This window comes from Sinocyclocheilus rhinocerous, unplaced genomic scaffold (assembly GCF_001515625.1).
Source record: "Sinocyclocheilus rhinocerous isolate Xijiao unplaced genomic scaffold, SAMN03320098_v1.1 scaffold919, whole genome shotgun sequence".
Lineage (NCBI taxonomy): Eukaryota > Metazoa > Chordata > Actinopteri > Cypriniformes > Cyprinidae > Sinocyclocheilus > Sinocyclocheilus rhinocerous.
In genome coordinates, this window is record NW_015637585.1 from 1,249,915 (window position 1) to 1,264,689 (window position 14,775).

The 14,775-nt window shown below is 38.4% G+C and overlaps 1 pseudogene; it reads left to right on the plus strand.

The window, feature by feature from the left end:
• The window catches only part of LOC107749172 (enhancer of polycomb homolog 1-like), a 28,477-nt pseudogene extending 13,966 nt beyond the window's left edge, over positions 1–14,511 (plus strand).
• The last annotated feature ends 264 nt before the right edge of the window (positions 14,512–14,775 follow it).

Below are 14,775 nucleotides of genomic sequence, written 5' to 3' on the forward strand. Positions count from 1 at the left end.
TAAAATTTCTTTATCTGCGTTTTATTCAGCTACAGCGATCACTGGATACTTGATACTCCTGGAGCATTACTTCTACTATGCATATGTGGAGTTTCTGTGCAAGGGCGCCCTCTGGCTTCCAGTATGAATTAAACAGTCATTACATTGTGTACTCAGTAATGCTCACAACACCCTATTTTGGGTAAAAATAGGAAAGATAATACTTTTCTCTAAAGAAAATTACCAAAATTATCGTCATTGATATCGTTATCGCAATAAATATCAGAAGTTATTGAGATATATTTTTAAGCCCATATCGCCCATCCCTACTTACCATCATGAAATGTGTCTACACAGGCGATAATGCCAAAAAGAAAGAGAAACATCGGAAAATAGGCATATTTTATTCAAGACAATATTATGACATCATGCATTTATCATTCTTACAATCACCGCCAGAATGTCCAACTTCACCATGATGAACTTAAAATTGGGTTCTATTATTTTTCCTCAACAGTTCTCACAAAACTAAATTAATTTCAAACACAAATTTGATAAGAACAGAGTGGAAATTATTAGCAACACCAAAATAACAGCAAAGCTAATGTTTTCTGTTAGTTTAAGCACAAACTAAGAAAAGTAAAACCAAACTTTGTGGCAATAATTAAGACCAAACTGAACACGGTGTGTGTTTATGGTGCATGTCGACAATGTTGTCTCGGCGGGGCGTAGTGGAGGTGGGGCTAGGGCTGGGTATCGAGTTCGATACTTTTTAGGCACCGACCGAATTGCCTCGATACCATCGAGTATCGAAAAACGTCTTGTCGTTCGGTACCAAATTTCGGTACCTACGGGGTTAATCTCATCAGCGTCAGTGAGCCAATAAGCCTGCACTAGCCGGTGTGTTCGACTAGAGGTGCGGCGCAGATAGATCATCCGCAAGAGCGATTCTAAAGCGCACGGAGCAGTCTGCTGTCTTTAGCTCTCGTGGTACTGTAATACCACCAGTATAGAGTAGCACGGGAGCTGTGTGGAGTTCCGATCATATGCAGATGTCCGTTCATACTAACGTTACACGACCGAAAGCGCGTGTTATGTGACCATTCATGCAAACTGTAGCATGCTACATAAGACAATAAATAAGATTTATATTCCGCTTTTACTCAAAACTCACTTTAAACCACCATCGAGTGTTTGTAATAACTTCCGATTGCCGTCTAACAGGGCCGGATTTACGCATTGCTCAAGACATTGAGCAAATAAATATAACAAACAATAGGGTAAAAAATGACAAACTATTTCCATGTCTTCCACCTTTTTTATGTAGGCTACAGAAATCACGCTTTCTTTCTCCCAGTCTCTCTCACATTTTAATTTATTAAAATTGCACTAAAATTTTTCATGCAATTTGAAAAAATGTTTAAACAAAATTTTAGCAGTCTAAACATAAAACTTTAGCAGTTTAAACAAAATTTAGCAGTCACAGAAACCTTGGAAAATTCATGGAAATTCACTGTTTTGGGAAACCTGGTATTCTAGGTTGGTTGGCACAGGAGTGTGTATTGTTTAAGCTCATTGATGTGTGTTCATTTGTGTGTGTAGGAACAGCATGGCTGATTTTGGAGGCGAGGTGATGGCGGAGGTTCTGGCTCAGAGAGCTCTGGAGAAACCAGTCATCCCTCTGATCCCAATCACCAACAGCAACCAGTACAGACACACAGAGAATGACCGGGACTACAAGATCAAGGTACACGCACACTCTTGTATCTCTGTTTATCTGGGCCAGTGGGCTCCCCCTTGTGCCCAAAACATACTTTGCACAAGTACACAAGTGCTATGTTTTATATAAAACTGTTCTCTTTTGTGTTTTGTTCCTGCTTAATTGCCTTAATATTTCTATTAGGACTGTCAGATTTAGCGCGTTAATGCAGGCGATTAATTTTTCCGGTTTAACTGCGTTAAATATTTAACACCGGGGCGGGGCTAGGGTTGGCCACCCCACTCACAACTGCTGCTTCTGTCTTTTTTTATTTAATACCCAGCCCTAGGTGGGGCTTAGGTAGACGATATTATCGGATATCGCGATGTTTTTAAAGGCGATTATTGATACGATATTTTTGACATATCGCCCAGCCCTACTGGCTTTACGGACCAGATGCGCATTAAATATCGCATGCGATTTATCGTGCAGCCCTAATGTGTTTATTTAGTCGTAGAATGTCTTTACAACCGCATCAAACAGGAGACTTTTCAGACGCGCACTTCAATTTCACTTCACGCTTCAGTTGCACGCACAAATATGGTAGTGCGTGCTGTAGCCTGTTATCAATTCATATTAAAGCGCGAATAAAGCTCGGAGCATGAGTGTCAGAACCGGGTCATGTTCAGCAGCTCTGAAAGTAATAGCAGCCAAATAACCCAGCTGCTGTGATGTATATTAATCATAGAACAAAAGAAAAATAAGGAAAACAACTTGTAACATCAGGTTTTGTAACTTAACTACAGTAAGTTAAGTTACAACTTGTAACTTAAATACAGGATTCATCTGTATTTAAATTAGTATTTAGTGCTTGATAACTTTATTAATTTCTGTATATTTCCTACTTACTGAAGGGCACAGGTAAATAGTTGGTTTATGTGAAGAATGTTTTAAGTTCATTTAAATTGGTTGTTATTTTTTGATGTCTAATAAATGTTAAAATTGATAGCTCTCAATTATACTGTAATGTTGAATGGCTATAGTCAATGGTTAAATATTAGGAAAAAATGAACAATGTCCTAGAGACATCAGCATCGGTGATACTCACCTTCTTTAATCGATTGACAGCACTAATTTCTGTGTTCCCATCTTGTTCAGTCAACTTCTTTTACAAGTGCAACAAAATTATTTAATCTCATGTGGGTTTGTTTCTTATGTTCGGCTGTAGATGGATAAACCAGAGGTTGTGCGGCAGAAACGGAAGTATGAGAAGAAGGCCAAGCCATTGCCATTGGCAGGCTCTGCCCATTTAGGCCCGGCAGTCTTTAACACTAAAGACCTCAATCAGTATGACTTTCCCAGCTCAGACGATGAGCCCTACTCACAGGTACACACACGTTCAGTGTCATAGACATTCATGAGAATCATTTTCTGCTTTCTCTTGGCTTGACACTCTCTTTTGTTTCCTCAGATGTTCTCTGGCTCTTCAGAGGTCGAGGAGGAGAATGATCCAGATGGTGTGTTTGGGTTCAGGAGGAGAACAGGCTGTCAATATCATGCTGTACGTTGTGAAGCATCCTGATATGCATGAATAAGAGCATGTTGTAAGGTTGCAGTCTAGGCTGTATGTTATTAGTAAATTATTCTGTTTTTCCTCAAAGGCGTGTTCAGGACCTGTGGGCGGTTGGCCCTGGTCAGACTCCGCCGAGGGTGGGGTAGCAGATGTGCGATATCGCTATTCTCTCACCACGCTCACGGTGCCACGGCGATGCCTGGGGTTGGCACGGCGACGAGTGGGTAGAGGGGGCAGGTGAGTTAAGCCACTTACATTACAGAACTGCAGTTAATTTAGTATTTTTCAGCAAATATTTTCATGATTAATTGCAGTTTGATTCAGTTTTTGAATTAGTTTAATTTGTGGACTTTGCACAGCAAATAATAATTGTGATTTCAGTTTATTTGCAATTAACCGCATATATTGAAATTTATGTAATCACAAATTTCGTTATTTGCTGCGGAAAAAAAGTCCTCAAATTAAGATAATAAAAAATGAATTAAATTGCTTTCGACCATATTTGAATATTTTCATATAATTTGTTAATCATAATGAGACTGTTAATTACTTATTTTAAAATTAGTTGGAAAATAAAAGTCAATTCAGTTTGTATTTGCATTTATGCAATTAGATTTTTTTTTTTCAGCAAATGTATTTATATAATTATTAGCAATGAAATTGGTATATGATTCAATTAATGTGTATTCATTTGATCTCAGCAAATATATTATTAAAAATATATTTTTAAATTCAGACAATTTGCTGTGCAAATACAAATTGATATCAGTTAATTTTGTAAATAATTTTATGTAATTGCAGTTATCAAATTGTATTACTCTTATTTATAATGCGATTTAATTGCAGTTAAAAACAATTTCTCAGCAAATACTAATATGCAGTTATTTGTGATTAAAAAATGTTTTAATTGGCATATCACACGTTTCATTCAGTTCATGTATACATGTATGTGTATGAAATATTTAACCCACGTTAATTCACTTTGCAACATTTGATGAATTCTCTCACATTTGTTTGTAGGGTTTTATTGGACCGAGCCGACTCTGAATGCGATACTGTGTATCATGGGCTGGACCCGGATTCCCCCACATTCCCATCGTTGTCTCCCACCCAGCAGCCCAGCACGGATACCTCACATACCAGCACAGATACCTCTGCCCCCTCCTCCACTTCACCGGGCCTCACGCAAATCCTGCTCAATATCAAAGCCTGTCGCTGGAGGCATTTCAAGCCTCGGACGGCACCACCAGACGACCCCGACAATCCTGAGCACTGGTCTGCACGGAGACCCCGCCGCGGCTTCCTCATCCGCCCTATCAGCACGCTTCAGACACAGAGAGGCCCTGGCTCCTCCACCAAACCACGTGTCCCTCCACTCACACCGGGTGAGTCCACTGATGCCAAATAGTTACTGAGTCTAGCTGCTTTTTTCAGTTTTATTTTTTAGACAGCTTTTTATATTTTGTCTAGTTTTTAATGAGTTGCCATAAAGTTGCTTTTAAAAGGTGGTTGTAAACCACCTCTGACTCAGAAACAGACAGCGCTGGAAGCTGCTAATGCTCATTGGTAAATCAGTGGAAAATAAATAGAAATCATGATTCTGTCTGAGCTATGCGTTTTAAAACGAACACTAACTAGTGTAAATGTAGCCTAACAGATGTGTAAACTGAAGACTATTTGAGCTTTATTAAAACTATTTTGCACTGATTTATTGTGTTGGTTACATTTTGTTCCTTTGTGCAGTGACTCAGGAGATGAGTCTTTGAGTCTGTATAAACATCAACAAGCTGAAAAATAAAACCAAAGTTGTTTTTTTAGATAATGTAATCTTGTTAAAATTGATTTCATAAAATTGGTAGCGAAAAAAGTATCGTTCAGGAACCGGTATCGAAGTCAAGGTATCGATATCGAAAAATTTTGAACAATACCCAGCCCTAGGTGGGGCTTAGGTAGACGATATTATCGGATATCGCGATGTTTTTAAAGGCGATTATTGATACGATATTTTTGACATATCGCCCAGCCCTACTGGCTTTACGGACCAGATGCGCATTAAATATCGCATGCGATTTATCGTGCAGCCCTAATGTGAATTGTTTTAATAACGTTTTTAATGTAGGCTAATTTATTAATGTTTTGGCAGAGCTTAATTTTCACGATAATTACGCCAGTCTTCAGAATCTGTTTTCCTATTATGTATTTTTTATAATCAATGTTGAAAACAGTGCAGCTTTTGCAGAAACCGAGATTTTTCAGGATTTTTTTAATGAATAGAAATTTCAAAATAACCGCATTTTGCAAGTCTTTGCTGTCACTTTTGATCAATTTAATATGTCCTCGCTGAAAAGTATTCATCTTTTTCAAAAAAAAAAAAAATCTTACTGACTCAATGTTTGTATGATAGTGTATTTACTTTTGTATTCTATTTGTCACCAGTAACATTATCAAGCTGACTAACATGATTGACTTGACATACTTGGGAAGTGATTGTTGGTCTGTTTACAAAATGAATGATAATTATATTAGCATCCACATTAACAGCTGACAACGTTGTTTATTTTATGCAGTGCACACATTAATATTGAATGGCTTAATGATGTCTGTCAGTGGTTTTATCATTATAGTTGCGTTGTGAACTTTTAGAATTTTTTAAAAACTTAGTGGTTAAATTTATAGTTACTGTTCTTGTTGTGAACAGGCTTTTACAATGAGTTAAAGTATTGTTTTGGTATTGTATGCCATTGTTTTGGAGTAAAAAATATTATTTCCTTTTATTATTTATTTTGGGTATTTGCAAAAACATGTTAAAAATGGCTGTTTATCATATTTGTGGAGGGGCTAGTAAAATTGTCAGTAGGACCAGTGAAAAACTGATCTACAGGCCTGACCAGGCCTTCAAAAATTCTTGTTAGTCTTTTGACCTCTACTAATAATATTGATGTTCATTAGCCTGTTATGTTGTTTAAAACAAGCTTAATATGAATTATTCTCTCTTTCTCTCAGCCGGTGTCTCTGCAGGAAGCCAAACTCTTGTTAAAGGAGGATGATGAGCTGATAAAGGAGGTGTATGAGTACTGGAGCAGGAAGAGGAAAGCATGTCAGAGCGGCTCTCTCATTCCTGTCGTCAAACAGGAGAAGCGTGATGGCTCCAGCACCAGTGACCCATATGTGGCCTTCAGGCGCAGAACGGAGAAGATGCAGACACGAAAGGTAAGAGGGCAGTGCTCACCAACGAATTGGCTCTGCTTATGGAATGACAAGAGAATCCATTCGCACATTATCTTTATCCACAGAATCGTAAGAATGACGAAGCTTCTTATGAGAAGATGCTGAAGCTGCGTAGGGACCTGAGCCGAGCCGTCACAATCCTGGAGATGATCAAGAGACGAGAGAAGAGCAAACGAGAGCTGCTGCACCTCACACTGGAGATTGTAGAGAAGAGGTGCACATGAACATAATTTATTCTGTCATGTGTTCCTGTGATTATATACAACCTGGAAATATCAAGAAATTTTGACTTATTTTGCAATTTTATCTTTATAAAAAAAAAAAGAATGGCTATAGTCAATGGTTAAATATTAGGAAAAAATGAACAATGTCCTAGAGACATCAGCATCGGTGATACTCACCTTCTTTAATCGATTGACAGCACTAATTTCTGTGTTCCCATCTTGTTCAGTCAACTTCTTTTACAAGTGCAACAAAATTATTTAATCTCATGTGGGTTTGTTTCTTATGTTCGGCTGTAGATGGATAAACCAGAGGTTGTGCGGCAGAAACGGAAGTATGAGAAGAAGGCCAAGCCATTGCCATTGGCAGGCTCTGCCCATTTAGGCCCGGCAGTCTTTAACACTAAAGACCTCAATCAGTATGACTTTCCCAGCTCAGACGATGAGCCCTACTCACAGGTACACACACGTTCAGTGACAGAGATTCACGAGAGTCATTTTTTGTTTTCTCTTGACTTAACACAATCTTGTTTGCTCAGATGTTCTCTGGCTCTTCAGAGGTTGAGGAGGAGAACGATCCAGATGGTGTGTTTGGGTTCAGGAGGAGAACAGGCTGTCAATATCATGCTGTACGTTGTGAAGCATCCTGATATGCATGAATAAGAGCATGTTGTAAGGTTGCAGTCTAGGCTGTATGTTATTAGTAAATTATTCTGTTTTTCCTCAAAGGCGTGTTCAGGACCTGTGGGCGGTTGGCCCTGGTCAGACTCCGCCGAGGGTGGGGTAGCAGATGTGCGATATCGCTATTCTCTCACCACGCTCACGGTGCCGCGACGATGCCTGGGGTTGGCACGTCGGCGAGTGGGCAGAGGGGGCAGGTGAGTTCAGCCACTTAAATTACATATTTTCATACACAAATAATTGCAGTTTGATTCAGTTAATTTTAATTATCTTCGTTTGAGGACTTTGCTCAGCAAATAATTGTGATTTCAGTTAATTGACAATTAACCACATATATTAAAATTTGTGATTTTAATTAGACCATTAATTACATATTAAAATTTTTTTGGAATATATTTATAGAATTATTTGTAGATAAATGCAATTGCATATGATTCAGTTAATTTGTAATTTGTATTATCTTTATTTGATCTCAGCAAGTAATACTTGCGAATTCAGTCAATTTGCATGTAATCACATAATTTGCTGAGAAAATACAAATTATTGTAATAATTTCAGTTATGTGAATATTTTAACGTAATTGAAAAATTTTATTACTCTTATTTATGTGTGATTTTAAAGTTTTTTTTTTTTTTTCAGCAAATACTAATATGCAGTTCTTTTGTGATTAAAATTGAATTAATGTGCATAACGTGATTCATTCAGTTCATATATGTATGTATATGTTAAAGGTCCCATATTGTACACCTTTCTGGAGTTTTATTTGACTGTGCAACATTAGATGAATTCTCTCACATTTGTTTGTTTGTAGGGTTTTGTTGGACCGAGCCTACTCTGAATGGGATACTGTGTATCATGGGCTGGACCCGGATTCCCCCACATTCCCATCATTGTCTCCCACCCAGCAGCCCAGCACGGATACCTCACACACCAGCACAGATACCTCTACCCCCTCCTCCACCTCACCAGACCTCACACAAATCCTGCTCAATATCAAAGCCTGTCGCTGGAGGCATTTCAAGCCTTGGACGGCACCGCCAGACGACCCCGACAATCCTGAGCACTGGTCTGCACGGAGACCCCGCCGCGGCTTCCTCATCCGCCCTATCAGCACGCTTCAGACGCAGAGAGGCCCCGCCTCCTCCGCCAAACCACGTGTCCCTCCACCCACACCCCGTGAGTCCCCTGGTGCCAAATAGTTCCTGAGTTTAGCTGCTTTTTTCAGTTTTAAGACGGCATTTTTGTCTAGTTTTTAATGAGTTGTAAAGTTAATTTCAAAATGTGGTTGTAAACCACCTCTGACTGACTACCAGAGCACCCCTATGAAAATGTTCGAATAACTTTTGTTAGCATAATGTGATGATCGTGAATCTTGACATGAGCAGTAACATCAGTTTCTGTCATGTCCTGATCTTTTCTCTGTACATGTGCTCCTGCAGCTTTCACCGCTGAGCAGTACCAGCAACACCAGGAGCAGCTGGCACTGATGCAGAAGCAGCAGCTTGAACAGGTTCAGCTACAGCAGCAGGCTGGCAGCACAGCCATCACTAACAACCCCCAGGTGAGCCTTCTGTGACCATAGATCTTCAGTGTCTGTTAAACCTGGCATCTTTCCTAGTGCCTTGCTTCACGTCATGTCGCAGTACATTGACGTGAGCAAGAATTTGTTGATGTGCTTTCTAATTTCGATAGAAAGATTGTCCTGTTTTAAAGTGGTACATGAGACAATGTTTTAAGACTTATTTTGGTTAATAATCGCGAGTCTTTCGTTGTCTGAGGACATATTTTGCATGGCAACGACACTTAAGTCCTGTTCCCAAAATACTTTTACAGTTTATGGACCCTTTTCACAGCTAGATTTATAATGGTAATGAGGAAATGTCACAGGTGAGTTCTTTTTTCTTTCATTTAATTGATGCACATTTGATGCACTATACATTGTGTTTTATTAGCTTGGCATTAAGTTAATGCTGCTATTGACATCTTTTTGACTTTTCAGACTTTTTTTTTTTTTGGAAAGTCTTGGAAACGCTAAACACTCTTTTAACTATTGTGACAAATACAAATGCAAAATGTACATTTGTTGTGATTTTGTTCCGTTCACCAATAAAGTAGTTCACCCCGGAAATTTTAAAAGGATCCATATGCGCTTGCTTTATATGTGTATAATGTGTTTTCGGATGTTACATTTAAAGATGAACAGAGGAGAATTATTTTTAAAAAATACATGAAAATTATATATTATTGATGATAAATGCAATTTTATAAAAGCAATAACAAGGTCAAGGTGTGTTGGCATCATGTTTATGTGACGGCACACCATTGACAATACCCATAATGTAGCACAACCTCTGCTGTTTTGATCACACAATATCCTTGAAAATGAATGAAAAAGCTGTTTTCAAGTTGAATTTAATCTAAACAACTGAACAGATTTTGTTTTACTGAGCTGCTGTTTTGTACAGTTGTATAACTTCATAATGTGTTTTTTATACCTCAGAGTTTGGTGTCAAAGACGATAGATGCTGCCAGTGCTCAGTTTGCTGCCTCTGCACTAGTGACTCCTGACCAGCTGATGGCGCTCAAGAGTAAAGAGGAGGGAGTTGGTGTCAATGGAGTCGTCTCAGCCTCAGGTTGGTCTTTCTAAACTATACGCTTTCACCATTAATATATTTATCTCTCCGCACGCAATGAGTTCTGTTCTCATGAGCTTCCATCGATTGACTCCGCAGGCGTCTACAAGGGCTTACATCACACAAGCTCTGCAGTGTCGTCCATCCTTCCGTCTGCCGGCCCTACCTCCACCTCATCCCCCTCCCCCACTGCTGCCTCCACCACCACTAACAACGGAACCTCCTCGGCCAATCACCACGTCGGCACGGCCAGCCCCGCCCCTGGTCATGCGCTGATGGGTGGGGCCGTGAGAGTGAGCGTCCCCTCACCAGCAGGCACCTTGAGCATGCGGCAGCTGCAGCGTCAGCTCACTGTTCCCGCCTCTGCCCTAAAACTCGCTGCCAATGCCAACAGACCCATCCCAAAGGTCACCGCAGGGTCGACTACCCTCGACATGGGGCCCAGGTGAGTACCTGTGTGGGGTCAAAAGAATGTTTTTGGTTAAATAGAAATTAAAAGTACCATTTGTCGTCAACAAAAGAAAAGCATTAAAGGGTTATGAAACCCCAGACTACTACTTCTGAGATTTTAGCAGAGGTGTTTGTGTTGCACATCATAGAAGACCATTTTAGCATTCGATAGTTCTAACTGTTGGGGAAAACTGGCTAATTTTAAGCTTTTCTGCACTATTTTCATCTTCCGGGTTTAAAATCTACATCATGTTGACAATTTGTGACGTGGCAATGGACTATAGTACATCGATGATGCGTTGGTGTCTATTAAATTATTCATGAGACTGTTTTTATCCTATGAGAAGACACTTCGCTTAATTCTTCACAAAAGCATGTGTTGATTTGCTATGACAGACGCTTTAGACTGAGATCGCATACATTGACTGAGAGAAACGTTCATGGATCGAAGGAGAGTGTTTGTTTTTGCTTTGTAATAAGAGTTCGGCACAAACGCGATTCATTCACTTAGTGAGTGTAACCGTTTTTACATCTCTGTGACACAACCGGTCAAAAGGTTTATAATAAACGCCACAGAATAAGCCTAAAGTTATCAGAGGAGCAACAGCGCTTTCATATATATGTTTTCGATGCAGAGTGCAAATGGCTGTGCATTTATTTGTGTTTAACTCATTTGCGATGAGAGTGAAATGAAGCTGTCTGAACCCGAAGCTGTGTGTGTTGTCTGTCTCCCCTCCCCCTTCGCTCCGCTGTGCACCACGCCCAATTTTTTTACCGTTTTTTTTAAACTGTGGTGAGAACTAACCAGTGCTGAAATGGGGTTTCATGACCCTTTTTAAAGGGATGGTTAACCCAAAAATAAAAAATCATTTGCTCATGTTCCACTAAACACAAAAAAAGATATTTTGAACAACGTTGGTAACCAAATAGCTGATGGTGGCCATTGATTGTGTAAATATAGCAGTGTTTCCCATTCATTAACTAGACTGTGGCGGCCCGCCACATTCTAATTTGTCCCGCCACAATTTCACAATAAACCGAAGATATATTTATACTCCTTATTATAACGTAAAAGTTCTTTAACGTTGTGTTTCACACCATTGTTTTGGCTAAGTATCCGTCAAACGAATTAAAACCGAAAGAGTTATGACTTATCAAGTCTGTTTGCGCTGCTTGTTTCAAAGTGAAGCGCACACTTTGCGCACGCGATCAGCTCGTGATCCGGTGTTTTCCATGTCTCAGAGTGGCTCAGTGACTGCAATGAACTCCGTTATTGAATGTGCTGTGAGTTTAGCGCGTGTTTGGGAACGCAACAGCCAGCAGTTATGCTTTATTTTTAATGGGCAAATGTTTACAGTATTTCATTAAATTAATAATGTTTGTAAACCTGTTTTCACAGAAGCTGGAGTTTTCCGCCAAAATAAAAGCTCAACTAAAGTTTCCTCCAAAATAAAAGCTCAAGAGTTTATCTCTTGCAAGCATGGCCTAAAATTAAGACACGAAAAGAGAAAATACTGTATAGGCACAGCAAGCTCACTGTTCGGAAGAAAAATATAAATACTGGGTTGGGGATTTATTTGAATGTATTTCTGAAGGGAACTGACTTCACAAAAGTGTCGATGGCATTGTTTCCCTTATCACTGCTGATCCATAAGCGCCACCTGTTGTCAGAGAGTGAATTTGCATTCTCATTCAGCCTGTTTTTTTTCATGCAGGTTTTATCTTTGCATTTTAATCACGATTCAAACAAAGATACAGTGGTTGGTTCTAATTTCAAATGGCTTTTTTAAGCTGTAGTAGTAGCAACTGGCAAGGAAAAATATTTATGGCCGGTAAATTTTCAAAGTCACCAGCCACAGATGTGAAAGTTAGTTTTAGGCCCTGCTTGCATGTGTAGAAAATAGAACAAAAGTATTGCAATTTCCCTACTGTAGAGTAAGGTAAAATAATATACCTGAAAAAAAAATCATTTTCATTTATTTCACAGTGCAATTGTTTTACAATATATGGCCATTACTATCATAGGTATTATTTTATTCTAATTTGTTTGGCTTACAAATTCATCAGTGAGATTGAGACACTGTATCACAACTAAAAAGAGGGTTGAGTCCCCTTTAAATTTCAAGAACAAGTAAATTCACCAGCTTTTGTCTTTTAGCTTGCACACTGTGACTGAACCTGTGTTGGAGCTCTTAATTTTGAACTCTCAAATTGCACCAGATAGATGAATTTAACTTTAAAATGTACAAAATTTTCTGACGGGGGGGGGGTCATGCCCCCGGACACTCCTAGAGGGATCGAGGACCACCCATCGCAGTCTCTCAAAATCCTGTGGGAAACACTGTATAGCGTTCCATACTATGGAAGTCAGTGGCTACTATCAGCTGTCTGGTTACTAAAATTCTTCAAAATATCAACTTGAGAGCGAGTAGATAATGACAGAATTTTCAATTTTGAGTGAACTATCCCTGTGCTTTTCATCCAAAATAAAAGCTTAATTTAAAGGCACAATATGTAAGATTTTTTTAAATTAAAATATCCAAAAACCACTAGAACTGTGTTATATATTTTGCTGACTTGTGTACTTACATTTTCCCAGATGTTTCGAAGAATGTTTAAATCCAGATGTCATCAAACTATGCCTTTGCCTCTGTTTATTCTGAATATGCGCCCTCTAGCCGCGAAAATTACATATTGTGCCTTTAAGGTTTGAAAATGGTGATTGAGACAGCCATAGATATTAGTATTATAATTTTACAGTACTGTATTTTTTTTCTTTTTTCTTTGTGAAATTACAATATTACAACAATTATGTAGTAGTTATAATAATTATTATTTTATCATATTGATATAATCATCATTTTTGTCCAAATTGTGCAATCCTAAATAAACAAGCACAGCAAACATGAGCCTTTTTTTGTTGCTAATGCATTTTAAATCACAATCATAATTTGTTTGTTTTTTTGTTTTTTTTTTAAGAAAAATCACAATTAGATCCAATCTTTTCCCCAAATCGTACTGCCTTAGCATGCCCAAATCTGTATTGGTCAATATTTAATATTCTCTGTCAACCAATGCAGATTCTTCCGATTTTTAGAGTTAGATCTTAATCAAAATAAATATAGATTTTTAATACATTTTCGATCTTTTTCAAATTTGCTTTTAAAATTTAACATGACATTTTATTTTAATTTAGAAAAATATGAAGTTTTAATAATGACTATTTGTTGATTTATGAGCTATAACGTTATCCTATTCCTGATTGCAAAACAGAAACATTGTATTGCATTAGAAAAATAAAAATCATTATAAATGCTGTTTTATGTTCACTACTTAAGCTCTAGTAGTACTACTGTTTTTATTATTATTATTATTATTATTATTATTATTAAGTACCCGTTTTTGTTCTTCACTGGTGATTTACCAGACAAAAGTAACAGATTGAATTTGAGGTCTCCTAATAAGTTCTTTGTATTGAATTTGTCTTGCAGGGAAAACCACGATCAAGAGAAACCTCCGTTAAACAGTCGAACAGACAACACAGTCGCCATGGAGGTGACGTAGCCCCGCCCCCTCAAGCATTCACACACCTCTCAATCGAGGCGTCTCCTTTAGGTGCTATGCATCATAGCGACGCTGTTTCCGTGGCAGCCGTTGGGACTTAATTGCAATGCTCATCTTTTTTGTTTTTGTCTTTTTCCAAAATGTTGTTACTGTTAAAGATATCAACATCTGTAAATTATGAAATATGGAAAATATTCTATGTACATACATATTTGTAATACACCCCCTTGTATATAACATTACTTGAATACAGAAATTGTTCATTTGTGATGTTTTGCACTTGGGGAAAAAAATCAGAAAAAAAACTGCGATTTTCGTAGTGTGTGTGCAGTTTGTGCGTGTGTGTGTCGGAGATTGTGAATGTTCCAAGTGTTTGTGAGACTGTATCTGAATGTATGTCACATGCATGGTGCAAAACCTGCTGTTTTATCTATTTATTGTGAGGTGTTTACATTTATTATTTTTTTTCCCCCTTTTAAATTCTTAATTTTTTAATACACTGTAACTTCCTGGGTTTCTGTGCTGTGTGTGTGTGTGTGAGAGCGCGCGCGTGTGTGTGTGTGATCGTGTGTGTGTGTGTGTGCGCGTGTGTGTATGTCGCTAAAGCAGTTGTATGTGAACATCTCTTGTTGGAAAAAAGCAGCAGGGCTTCATCTCGCACTCTCTCACTCTCTCACTCTCTCTCTCTCTCTCTCTCTCTCTCTTCAATGCTGCTTTTTGTATGATTCTTTGTACAAGTCTTTTTTC